Source organism: Triticum urartu, chromosome 5A (genome assembly GCF_056163025.1).
Source record: "Triticum urartu cultivar PI428250 chromosome 5A, HENAU_Tu73, whole genome shotgun sequence".
Classification (NCBI taxonomy): Eukaryota; Viridiplantae; Streptophyta; class Magnoliopsida; order Poales; family Poaceae; genus Triticum; species Triticum urartu.
Window position 1 is genome coordinate 79,855,868 of NC_141877.1, and position 13,323 is coordinate 79,869,190.

The window sequence follows — 13,323 nt, forward strand, 5'->3', positions numbered from 1 at the left end:
TACGGTTCCACTAGAGTGGTACAGTAATCCTGTTCTGGAAGTCATGTTACCTGACCATGATGAACCTACGAACTATGAGGAAGCAATGATGAGCCCAGATTCCATGAAATGGCTTGAGGCCATGAAATCTGAGATGGGATCCATGTATGAGAACAAATTATGGACTTTGATTGACTTGCCCGTTGATCGGTGAGCAATTGAGAATAAATGGATCTTCAAGCGGAAGACGGACGCTGATAGTAGTGTTACTATCTACAAAGCTCGAATTGTCGTTAAAAGTTTTCGACAAGTTCAAGGTGTTGACTACGATGAGAGTTTCTCACTCATATCTATGCTTAAAGTCTGTCCGAATCATGTTAGCAATTGCCACATTTTATGAAATTTGGAAAATGGATGTCAAAACTGCATTCCTTAAATGGATTTTTAAAAGAAGAGTTGTATAAGATGCAACGAGAAGGTTTTATCAATCCTAAAGGTGCTAAAAAATGTGCAAACTCCAGCAATCCATCTATGGACTGGTGCAAGCATCTCAGAGTTGGAATATACACTTTGATGAGTTGATCAAAGCATATAGTTTTATACAGACTTGCGGTGAAGCCTGTATTTATAAGAAAGTGAGTGGGAGCACTACATCCTTTCCGATAAGTATATGTGAATGACATATTGTTGATCGGAAATGATGTAGAATTTTCTGGAAAGCATAAAGGAGTGTTTGAAAGGAGTTTTTCAAAGAAAGACCTCGGTGAAGCTGCTTACATATTGGGCATCAAGATCTATAGAGATAGATCAAGACGCTTGATAAGATTTTTCAATGAGTACATACATTGACAAGATTTTTGAAGTAGTTCAAAATGGAATAGTCAAAGAAGGAGTTCTTGTCTGTATTGCAAGGTGTAAGACTCAAAACACGACCACGGCAGAAAATAAAAAGAGAATGGAAGTCATTCCATATGCCTCGGCCATAGGTTCTATAAAGTATGCTATGCTATGTACCAAACCTATTGTGTACCTTGCCATGAGTTTGGCAAGGGGGTACGACATTGATCCAGGAGTGGATTACTTGACAGCGGTCAAAATTATCCTTAGAAGACTAAGGAGATATTTCTCGGTTATGGAGGAGATAAAGAGTTCGTCGTAAAGAGTTACGCCAATGCAAGCTTTTACACCGATCCGGATGACTCTGAGTCTCAATCTGGATACATATTGAAAGTGGGAGCAATTAGCTAGAGTAGCTCCATGCAGAGTATTGTAGACATAGAAAATTTGCAAAATACATACGGCTCTGAATGTGACAGACCCATTGACTAAGATCCTCTCACAAGAAAAACATGATCACACCTTAGTACTCTTTGGGTGTTAATCACATAGCGATGTGAACTAGATTATTGACTCTAGTGAAACACTTTGGGTATTAGTCACATGGCGATGTGAACTATTGGTGTTAAATCACATGGCGATGTGAACTAGATTATTGATTCTAGTGCAAGTGGGAGACTGAAGGAAATATGCCCTAGAGGCAATAATAAAGTTGTTATTTATATTTCCTTATATCATGATAAATGTTTATTATTCATGCTAGAATTTTATTAACCGGAAACTTAGTACATGTGTGAATACATAGAGAAAACAGAGTGTCCCTAGTATGCCTCTACTTGACTAGCTCGTTAATCAAAGATGGTTATGTTTCCTGACCATAGACATGTGTTGTCATTTGATGAATGGGATCACATCATTAGAGAATGATGTGATGGACAAGACCCATCCTTTAGCTTAGCATAATGATCGTTTAGTTTTATTGTTACTGCTTTCATCATGACTTATACATGTTCCTTTGACTATGAGATTATGCAACTCCTGAATACCGGTGGAACAGCTTGTGTGCTATAAAACATAAAGACGTAACTAGGTGATTATAAAGATGCTCTACAGATGTCTCCAAAGGTGTTTGTTGGGTTAGCATAGATCAAGATTAGGATTTGTCATTCCGTGTATCGGAGATGTATCTCTGGGCCCTCTCGGTAATGCTCATCACTATAAGCCTTGCAAGCTATGTGACTAATGAGTTAGTTGCGGGATGATGCATTACAGAACGAGTAAATAGACTTACCGGTAACGAGCTTTAACAACGTATGATTATACCAACGATCGAATCTCGGGCAAGTAACATACCGATGACAAAGGGTACAACGTATGTTGTTATGCGGTTTGACCAATAAATATCTTCGTAGAATATGTAGGAACAATATGAGAATCCAGGTTCCACTATTGGTTATTTACCGGAGATGTGTATCGGTCATTGAGGGAGTCCTGGATTAGGGGGTGTCCGGATGGCCGGACTATACCTTCAGCCAGACTCCTGGACTATGAAGATACAAGATTGAAGACTTCGTCCCGTGTCCGGAAGGGACTTTCCTTGGCGTGGAAGGCAAGCTTGGCGATACGGATATGTGGATCTCCTACCATTGTAACCGACTTTGTGTAACCCTAACCCTCTCCGGTGTCTATATAAACCGGAGGCTTTTAGTCTGTAGGACGACATACAGAACAACAATCATACCATAGGCTAGCTTCTAGGGTTTAGCCTCTCCGATCTCGTGGTAGATCTACTCTTGTACTACCCATATCATCAATATTAATCAAGCAGGACGTAGGATTTTACCTCCATCAAGAGTGCCCGAACCTGGGTAAAACTTCGTGTCCCTCGCCTCCTGTTACCATCCGGCCTAGACGCATAGTTCGGGACCCCCTACCCGAGATCCGCCGGTTTTGACACCGACATTGGTGCTTTCATTGAGAGTTCCTCTGTGTCGGCGCCGTCAGGCTTGATGGCTCCTATGATCATCAATAGCGTTGTAGTCCAGGGTGAGACCTTCCTCCCCGGACAGATCTTCGTCTTCGGCGGCTTCGCACTGCGGGCCAATTCACTTGGCCATCTGGAGCAGATCGAAAGCTATGCCCCTGGCCGTCAGGTCAGATTTGGAAGTTTAAAGTACACGACTGACATCCGCGAGGACTTGATCTTCGACGGACTCGAGCCACTGCCAAGCGCGCCGCACTGTCACGACGAGCATGATCTAGCTCTGCCGCCGAACAGTGCCCTGGAGGCCGCACCTGCATCGGCTTCGACCCTTAATTCGGAGCCAACTGCGCCGATCGAGGACGGGTGGTTGGACGCCGCCTCGGGTGTTGCGATCTCAACGGCGATCAAGCCGAACACTAGCCCCGCACTCCGTGAGACTCGTGACTCCAAGGAGCCGGACTCCTCTCCGGACTCCGAACCCTCCGTGCCCCTGCCAATCGAATCCGATTGGGCGCCGATCTTGGAGTTTACTGCCGCGGACATCTTTCAGCACTCGCCTTTCAGCGATATTTTGAAGACACTAAAGTCTCTCTCTTTTTCAGGAGAGCCCTGGCCGGACTACGGTCAGCAAGGTTGGGATACGGACGATGAAGAAATTCAAAGCCCACCCACCACCCACTTTGTAGCCACTATCGACGATTTAACCGACATGCTCGACTTCGACTCTGAAGACATCAACGGTATGGACGCCGATGCAGGAGACGATGAAGAACCAGCGCCTGTTGGGCCCTGGAAAGCCACCCCGTCATATGACATATACATGGTGGACACCCCAAAAGAAGGAGATGGCGATGGAACAGCGGAGGATGACCCTCCAAGAAACGGCCTAAGCGCCGGCGTCAGCGGCGCCGCTCAAAATCCCGCCAAAGCAAATACAGCAATTCCAGCACAGGAGATAATAATACTCCGGAGAGTGCCGAAGAGAACCCCCTCTAGCAAGATTAAGCACAGGAGGATGGAGAAGCCAACCCTCATGAGAGAGCGGCAGACAGAGAGGTCGAGGATGATAATTATATGCCTCCCTCCGAAGACGAGGCAAGCCTCGACGACGATGAATTCGTTGTGCCAGAGGATCCCGTCGAGCAAGAGCGTTTTCAACGCAGGCTTATGGCCACGGCAAGAAGCCTCAAGAAAAAACAGCAACAGCTTAGAGCTGATCAAGATTTGCTAGCCAACAGATGGACTGAAGTCCTTGCGGCCGAGGAGCATAAACTTGAACGCCCCTCCAAGAGCTACCCAAAGCGCAGGTTGCTACCCCGATTAGAGGAGGAAGCACTTAAACCTACATCACCAGCACTTGATACGGCCGACCGGCCACCTCGTGACCGCGACAGAGAGGCCTCTCGTCCCTCCACTCAAGCCGCACCCCATACCAAGGCACGGGAAAATGCGCCTGACCTACAAGATATGTTGGAGGATAAGGCAAGGTAAAAAAGATCGATCTACGGATCGCGTGGGCGCCCCACGACTCGAGATGGTAACCGCCACGCCGGACACAAATCCGGTAGGGCCGAACACAGTAGACAAAGCTCATTGGAGCTACGTCGTGATACAGCCCAGTACAGAGGCGCCGCACACCCACTATGCTTCACAGACGAAGTAATGAATCATCAAATCCCCGAGGGTTTCAAACCCGTAAACATCGAATCATATGATGGCACAACAGATCCTGCGGTATGGATCGAGGATTATCTCCTTCATATCCATATGGCCCGTGGCGATGATCTCCACGCCATCAAATACCTCCCACTCAAGCTTAAAGGACCAGCTCGGCATTGTCTTAACAGCTTGCCAGCAGGATCAACCAGCTGTTGGGAGGACCTGGAAGCCGCATTTCTCGACAATTTTTAGGGCACTTATGTGCGACCCCCAGACGCAGATGACCTAAGCCATGTAATTCAACGGCCAGATGAATCGGCCAGGCAATTCTGGACACGGTTCCTAACAAAGAAAAATCAAATAGTCGATTGTCCGGACGCAGAGGCCCTAGAATCCTTCAAGCACAATATCCGAGACGAGTGGCTTGCCCGGCACCTTGGACAGGAAAAGCCAAAATCTATGGCAGCACTCACGACACTCATGACCCGCTTTTGCACGGGAGAAGACAGCTGGCTTGCTCGTAGCAACAATATGACCAAGAACCCTGGTAATTCGGATACCAGGGACAGTAGTGGCAGGTCGCGTTGCAACAAGCAGAAGTGCCGCATTAACGGCGACAATGCTGAGGATACGACAGTTAATGCCGGATTCAGAGGCTATAAATCCGGTCAGCGGAAAAAGCCATTCAAAAGAAATCCTAGGGGCCCGTCCTATTTGGACCGAATACTCGACCGCTTGTGCCAGATACATGGCACCCCCGAAAAGCCGGCCAATCACACCAACAGGGATTGTTGGGTGTGCAAGCAGGCAGGCAAGTTAAATGCCGAAAATACTGACAAGGGGCTGCATAGCGATGACGACGAAGAGCCCCGGCCACCGAACAACAGTGGACAGAAGGGTTTTCCCCCACAAGTGCGGACGGTGAACATGATATACGCAACCCACATCCCCAAGAGGGAGCGGAAGCGCGCGTTAAGGGACGTATACGCGGTAGAGCCTGTCGCCCCAAAGTTCAACCCATGGTCCTCCTGCCCGATCACCTTTGATCGAAGGGACCATCCCGCTAGCACCCGTCATGGCGGATTCACCGCATTGGTTCTAGACCCAATTATTGACGGATTTCATCTCACTAGAATCTTTATGGGCGGCGGCAGCAGCCTGAACCTGCTTTACTAGGATACAGTGCGGAAAATGGGCATAGATCCCTCGAGGATTAAGCCCACCAAAACGACCTTTAAAGGCGTAATACCAGGTGTAGAGGCCAACTGTACAGGCTCAGTCACACTTGAAGTGGTCTTCGGATCTCCGGATAATTTCCGAAGCGAGGAGTTAATCTTCGACATAGTCCCATTCCGCAGTGGCTATCATGCACTGCTCGGGTGAACCGCATTCGCCAAGTTCAATGCGGTACCGCACTACGCATACCTTAAGCTCAAGATGCCAGGCCCTCGAGGGGTAATTACGGTCAATGGAAACACCGAACACTCTCTCCGAACGGAGGAGCACATGGCAGCCCTTGAAGCAAAAGTACAAAGCAGCCTCTCCAGGCAGTTCTCCAATCCGGCCATTAAACGTCCGGACACCGTCAAGCGCGCCCGGAGTAACCTACAACAAGACTGCTTGGCACATTCCGAGCAGGCGTAGCAATGCGGCCCCAACCCCAGCCCTCGCAAAAATGCGATGCCAGTGCTTCGCGTACATAACTACGCTCTAGAAATACCATGGGTACAGGGGGAGGGGCACCATCATGGCACGCCCGAAACACGGCTTAAACCGCACCACGGGTTGCCGATTTTTTAATTTTCTCTTGCTTTCAGGACTCCATTCTTCGGAAGGCCTGTTCGGCAGTTCAATTGCCGCACAAACGATGCAAGAACCAGGGAAGCAGACAAGCCATGCCGCATTACGGAACTCCCAGGTGGTCTCTATCATGAGCAGTATGACTGTTTCGCATACCATTCCGCAGCCTACCCCTGGAACGGACATGTTAAATAGTCCAACCTTTTTGCTTATCGCATTATTTTGTATCGTTCTGCTTTGATCGCAGCCCTTTTTAATAAACAATGCATAGCTTTTGTCTATTTTTGCATTACTCTTTTTTTTACAAATATATGTTCCTTAACGACATGTTGCACCCGTACACTTTGGTACGGCCAAAATGCGCCAGGGGCTTTAGTACCCCTCAATATGGTGTGAGAAGTCCGAACACTTTAGCAAGTGCGGCACCCCGAACTTATAGCATTATATGCATCGGCTCCGAATCATGTCTTGGGTCAATAGTTGGGTTTGCCCGGCTCCTATGTTTTGGTGCCTTACGTTCCGCTATATCAGCTAAGGTAGCACTAGGAGAACTACTGCGATTGTGCCCCAGTTGAGCTGGATCGAGCACCTTAGTACAGAAAGCTAAAACTAACTGTCATGATGAAGCAAGAGCCGGTCGCTGTTCGAGAGGTTTTTCGAGTCCCTAAAGACTTATGCCGCTTAGAGCAAGGAGTCGGCTATGTCTGGCCAAGGCGTGGATAGCGCCCCGAACTCGGTCTTCCGAATACCAGGGGCTTCGCCGAAATTTAAAATTATAGAATTCTATGGCTAAGTGAGAGTGTTCACGCATTATAGTCCGATTGCCTTGTTCGTTGTGCTGAGCGCCTCCCTCGAAGGACCCAAACATGGGAAAAAGAGCGCTCAAGTTTATCCCCGAACACCCCAGCACTAGCGGCACGGGGACAGAAGCCGATGACTCACCATCTCTCAGAATTGATAAACAGCCGCACAGAAGGTAATATTTTAAATTCCAACAGCATTGCTTAGCACATATGAACAAGTTTTCAGCGCACAGGACAAAACGAGCGAGTTTTACTCAAAAATTACATCCCTGGAACATTCATCCGCCACAAGGCGTGCACCCTTCAGAACATGCGTATAATAATTCTCGGGCTTGCGATGCTCTTTCCCCGGCGGTGGCCCGTCCTTCACAAGCTTCTCAACATCCAGCTTGCCCCAGTGCACATTAGCACAGGCAAGGGCCCTACGGGCACCTTCAATGCAGGCAGAGTACTTGATGACTTTGAGCCTTGGACAGGCCCCCACCAGCCGCCGCACCAGCCCGAAATAGCTCCCAGGCAGAGCCTCTCCAGGCCACAGCTGAACTATGAGGCCCTTCATGGCCTGTTCGGCCGCCTTGTGGAGCTCGACCAGTTGCTTCAACTGGTCGCTCAGGGGCACGGGGTGTCCGGCCTCAGCATACTGAGACCAGAACACCTTCTCTGTCGAGCTGCCCTCCTCGGCTCGATAGAATGCGGCGGCATCGGACACGCTACGGGGAAGATCTGCGAATGCTCCTGGAGAGCTCTGGATTCGGGTAAGTAACAAGTAACTCACGCTTATGTGTTTGCTTTGCATAAAGAATGCCTTACCAGCCGCTATCTTTTTCACCGCATCCATGTCCTGGAGGGTCTTCTGGGATTCGGCCTTGGCAGACTTGGCATTTTCAATAGCCATCACGAGCTCGGATGCTCGCGTCTTTGAGTCAAGCTCCAAACTCTCATGTTTTTTCATGAGAGCCTGGAGCTCTTGCTGCACCTTGCCAACCTAGGCCTCATACTTCTCCCGCTCGGTGCGCTCCGTGGCCGCCCTATTCTCGGCCTCGACCAGCGCTTGCTTAAGGGTCGCCACCTCCGATGTGGCCCCTACAATAGCCACAATAATCCTGTCATTTTTTGCAATTGCACCTTTTTATATATTTAAACAAGGTATTTCTTACCTTCCTTGTCCTCAAGCTGCTTCTTGGCACGCCCAAGCTCTTGCTCGGACTGCTCGAGGTTCTGTTTTAGCGTGTCCACTTCCGCAGTCAGTGCGGCGGACGCCAGCAGAGAAGCCTGCATACGCATATTGACTCCTTTTTGTTAGACTCCTGCGAATTTTATTTGATCCTCTCTTTGGCTTTTCTTCCCGAACGCCAAACAGAGCATCAGGGGCTACTGTCTATGCGGTAAAAGCCTGTTAAAAGGCTAGTACAAGCTTCAGTCAGTCCGCTCCTTGGCGGACTGAACCTTCTGGACCACCGCACTCATAATGGTGCGGTGCTCCTCGTCGATGCAGGCGCCTTTGAGCACCTCCAACAGATTGTCCGGCGCCTCCGGTTGGATGGGGGTCACCGGCACGGTGGGCTTGCTCCTCTTGGAAGGAGGTCAAACGCCGGACTCTGGAACCTTTGAAGGTTCTGTAGTGGTGTCCGGCCTAGAGCCAGACTTGGAGCCCTGGGGGGTTTTATCCCCTTTACTCCTGGAGTCCGGGAGGTCGCCTTGTGGCGCCTCCAGGACCACCTCTTCCTGGCTTGGAACCTGTTGGGACAACACTTTGGCGTCGTCCGTAGGGCGGGGGGAGGAAGCCGTCGGAAGCGAATTCACATCCGACGAGTCTAGTGAACCGCTCGATGACACGTCGAGCCGGTCTTTGGGTGGGCTGCATAATCATATTCGACATAAGGGAAAGCTGTGCAATAAAGGAATACTATGAATTACTCTGGTATCAAGATACTTACGATTTCGCCAGGGGCTTGGCCCTGAGCGGCCACTCCTCTCCGCCGTCGTCGGTGTCGGTGGAGTAGTCCGGAGGAAGGGTTTTCCCCTTCTTGGACCCTTCGGCCTCCTTAGTAAGGGCGGCCTTCCTTTTCTTCTCTCCCCCCGCTGGAGGGGGAGAGGTCTCTTCTTCCTCCTCCTCGTCTTCACGGGAGGAATGCGCCTTGGAGCCGTCGGATGATGAACCCGACACCTCCTGGCGCCGGGCACTTTTTCGAGTCCCCGTGGCCCTCTTCGTGGCCTTCTTCTCCAGCACCACATAGGGTGCCGGAACCAGCAGCTTCGCCAAGCGGGCATCGGCTGGGTCTTCGAGCAAAGGAGCCGGACAGTCGATCTGTCTGAACTTTGCCTGCCAAACCTGTCGTAGGTAAGGGAGCTTAGATCCCGCATAGAGTTAAACTATGAAAAACTAATACCCTGTAAAAGGTACAAACAACTTACCATGCCAGCGTGACGCTGCGCGCTGAATCCGCGATCCTCGGTAGCGGATGCGGGAGCCTCGGCGCCCTTGAAAAGCACCTTCTAGACATCTTCGTACGTCGTGTCGAAGAGCCTACTCAGAGTTCGGTGCTGCGCCGGGTTGAACTCCCACAGATTGAAGGCCCGTTGTTGACACGGGAGGATCCGGCAGATGAGCATGACCTGGACAACATTGACGAGCCTGAGCTGCTTGTCCACCAGGGTTTGGATGCATGTTTGCAGTCCAGTCACCTCTCCTTTGCTGCCCCACAACAGGCCCGTCTCTTTCCAGGACGTGAGCCGCGTTGGGGGTCCGGACCGGAACTCGGGGGCTGCGACCCACTCAGGGTCGCGCGGCTCGGTGATGTAAAACCACCCCGATTGCCTCCCCTTCAGGGTCTCCACAAAGGAGCCCTCGAGCCATAAGACGTTGGGCATCTTGCCCACCATGGCGCCTCCGCACTCCGCCTGGTTGCCACGCACCACCTTCGGCTTGACATTGAAAGTCTTGAGCCATAGGCCGAAATGGGGGCGGATGCAGAGGAAAGCCTCGCACACAACGATAAACGCCGAGATGTTGAGGATGAAGTTCGGGGCTAGATCATGGAAATCCAGGCCGTAGTAGAACATGAGTCCCCGGACGAATGGGTGGATAGGAAAGCCCAGTCCACGGAGGAAGTGGGGAAGGAACACTACCCTCTCATGGGGCCTTGGGGTGGGGAGGAGCTGCCCCTCTTCGGGAAGCCGGTACGCGATGTCGTTAGACAAGTATCCGGCCTTCCTTAGTTTTTTGATGTGTCCCTCCATGACGGAGGAGACCATCCACTTGCCTCCCGCTCCGGACATGGCTGGAGAAGGTTGAGGTGGGGAGTGCAGACTTGGGCGCTGGAGCTCGAGTGCGCGAAAATGGATAGGCAAAGGAGGAAGAAGGCGTAGGTGAAAAGGTGGATCCTTATCCCCTTATATGGGTGGACGCAACTATGTGTCCCCACCAGCCTGGTAAAACTAGCTTATCTCCAAGCGTCATAATCAATGGCGTGGTTGGGTTACCCAAGCCCGTATTGATGAGAATCCCGGAATAAGGGGACACGATCTCTGCTTTAACAAGACGTGCCAAGGAAACCTCCTCGTGTGACACGCTGAGGTGGGATAATAAAAAGATTCGAATAAAGGCTTGGCCGTGGTGCGTCACACTACGGAATATGACAGCAGATTAGATTTGTGTAAATATTATTCTCTCTATGGCAATATGTGGAAACTTATTTTGCAGAGCCGGACACTATCTTTGTGTTCAAAATCTTCTATGAAGTACTTGGAGGAGGAACCCGCCTTGCAATGCCGAAGACAATCTGCGCGCCGGACTCGTCGTCATTGAAGCCTGGTTCAGGGGCTACTGAGGGAGTCCTGGATTAGGGGGTGTCCGGATGGCCGGACTATACCTTCACCCGGACTCCTGGACTATGAAGATACAAGATTGAAGACTTCGTCCCATGTCCGGAAGGGACTTTCCTTGGCGTGGAAGGCAAGCTTGGCGATACGGATATGTGGATCTCCTACCATTGTAACCGACTTTGTGTAACCCTAACCCTCTCCGGTGTCTATATAAACCGGAGGGTTTTAGTCCGTAGGACGACATACAGAACAACAATCATACCATAGGCTAGCTTCTAGGGTTTAGCCTCTCCGATCTCGTGGTAGATCTACTCTTGTACTGCCCATATCATCAATATTAATCAAGCAGGACGTAGGGTTTTACCTCCATCAAGAGTGCCCGAACCTGGGTAAAACATCGTGTCCCTCGCCTCCTGTTACCATCCGGCCTAGACGCACAGTTTGGGACCCCCTACCCGAGATCTTCCGGTTTTGACACCGACAGTCATGTCTACATAGTTCTCGAACCTGTAGGGTCCGCACGCTTAACGTTCTATGACGATTTATATTATGAGTTATGTGTTTTGATGAACGAAGTTTGTTCGGAGTCCCGGATGAGATCACGGATGTGACGAGGAGTCTCGAAATGGTCGAGACATAAAGATTGATATATTGGACCATGTTACTCGGACACCGGAAGTGTTCCGGATAGTTTCTGGTAAAAACGGAGTACCGGAGGGGTTACCGGAACCCCCCGGGGGAACTAATGGGCCACCATGGGCCTTGCTAGAGAGAGAGGAGGGCCTCTAGGGCAGGCCGCCCCCGCCCCCTTAGCAGTCTGAATTGGACAAGGGAAGGGGGGCGGCACCCCCTTTCCTCCTCCCTCTCCCTCTCCTTCCTTCCCCCTCTCTCTTCCTTGTGGAGGAACCCTATTAGGACTAGTAGTCCTAGTAGGACTCCCTCTCCTTGGGCGCGCCCCTAGGGCCGGCCGGCCTCCCCCTTCCTCCTTTATATATGTGGGGGGCACCCTAGAACACAAAAGTTGATCTTTTAGCCGTGTGTGGTGCCCCCCTCCATAGTTACACACCTCGGTCATATCGTCGTAATGCTTAGGCGAAGCCCTGCGCCGGTAACTTCATCATCACCGTCAGCACGGCGTCATGCTTACGGAACTCTCGCTTGGACTGAACTAGATCAAGAGTACGAGGGACGTCACCGAGCTGAACGTGTGTTGACCGCGGAGGTGACGTACATTCGGTACTTGGATCGGTTGGATCGCGAAGACGTTCGACTACATCAACCACATTACTAAACACTTCCGCTTTCAGTCTACGAGGGTATGTGGACACACTCTCCCCGCTCATTGCTATGCTTCTCCTAGATAGATCTTGCATGATCGTAGGCAATTTTTTTGAAATACTACGTTTCCCAACACCATATGGCCCATATCTTCCCCCGGGGGGTTCCGGTAACCCCTCTGGTACTCCGGTATGTACCCGATACACTCCAGAACCCTTTTGGTGTCCGAATACTACCTTCCAATATGTCAATCTTTACCTCTCGACCATTTTGATACTCCTCGTCAAGTCCGTGATCTCATCCGGGACTCCGAACAAACTTCGGTCACCAAAACACATAACTCATAATACAAATCGTCATCGAACGTTAAGCGTGCGGACCCTACGGGTTCGAGAACTATGTAGACATGACCGAGACACATCTCTGGTCAATAACCAATAGCGGAACCTGGATGCTCATGTTGGTTCCTACATATTCTACGAAGATCTTTATCGGTCAAATCATAATGACAACATACGTTATTCACTTTGTCATCGGTATGTTACTTGCCCGAGATTCGATCGTTGGTATCTTCATACCTAGTTCAATCTTGTTACCGGCAAGTCTCTTTACTCATTCCGTAATGCATCATCCCACAACTAACTCATTAGTCACATTGTTTGCAAGGCTTATTATGATGTGCATTACCGAGAGGACCCAGAGATACCTCTCGGATACTTGGAGTGACAAATCCTAATCTCGATCTATGCCAACCCAACAAACACCTTCGGAGATACCTGTAGAGCATCTTTATAATCACCCAGTTACATTGTGACGTTTGATAGCACACAAGGTATTCCTGCGGTATCCGGGAGTTGCATAATCTCATAGTCAAAGGAATATGTATATGACATGAAGAAATCAATAGCAATAAAACTTGACGATCATTATGCTAAGCTAACGGATGGGTCTTTTCCATCACATCATTCTCCTAATTATGTGACCCCGTTCATCAAATGACAACTCATGTCTATGTTTAGGGAACTTAACCATATTTGATTAACGAGCTAGTCTAGTAGAGGCGTTACCAGGGGCACTGTGTACTGTCTATGTATCCACAAATTTATCAAGTTTCCGGTTAATACAATTCTAGCATGAATAATAAACATTTATCATGAT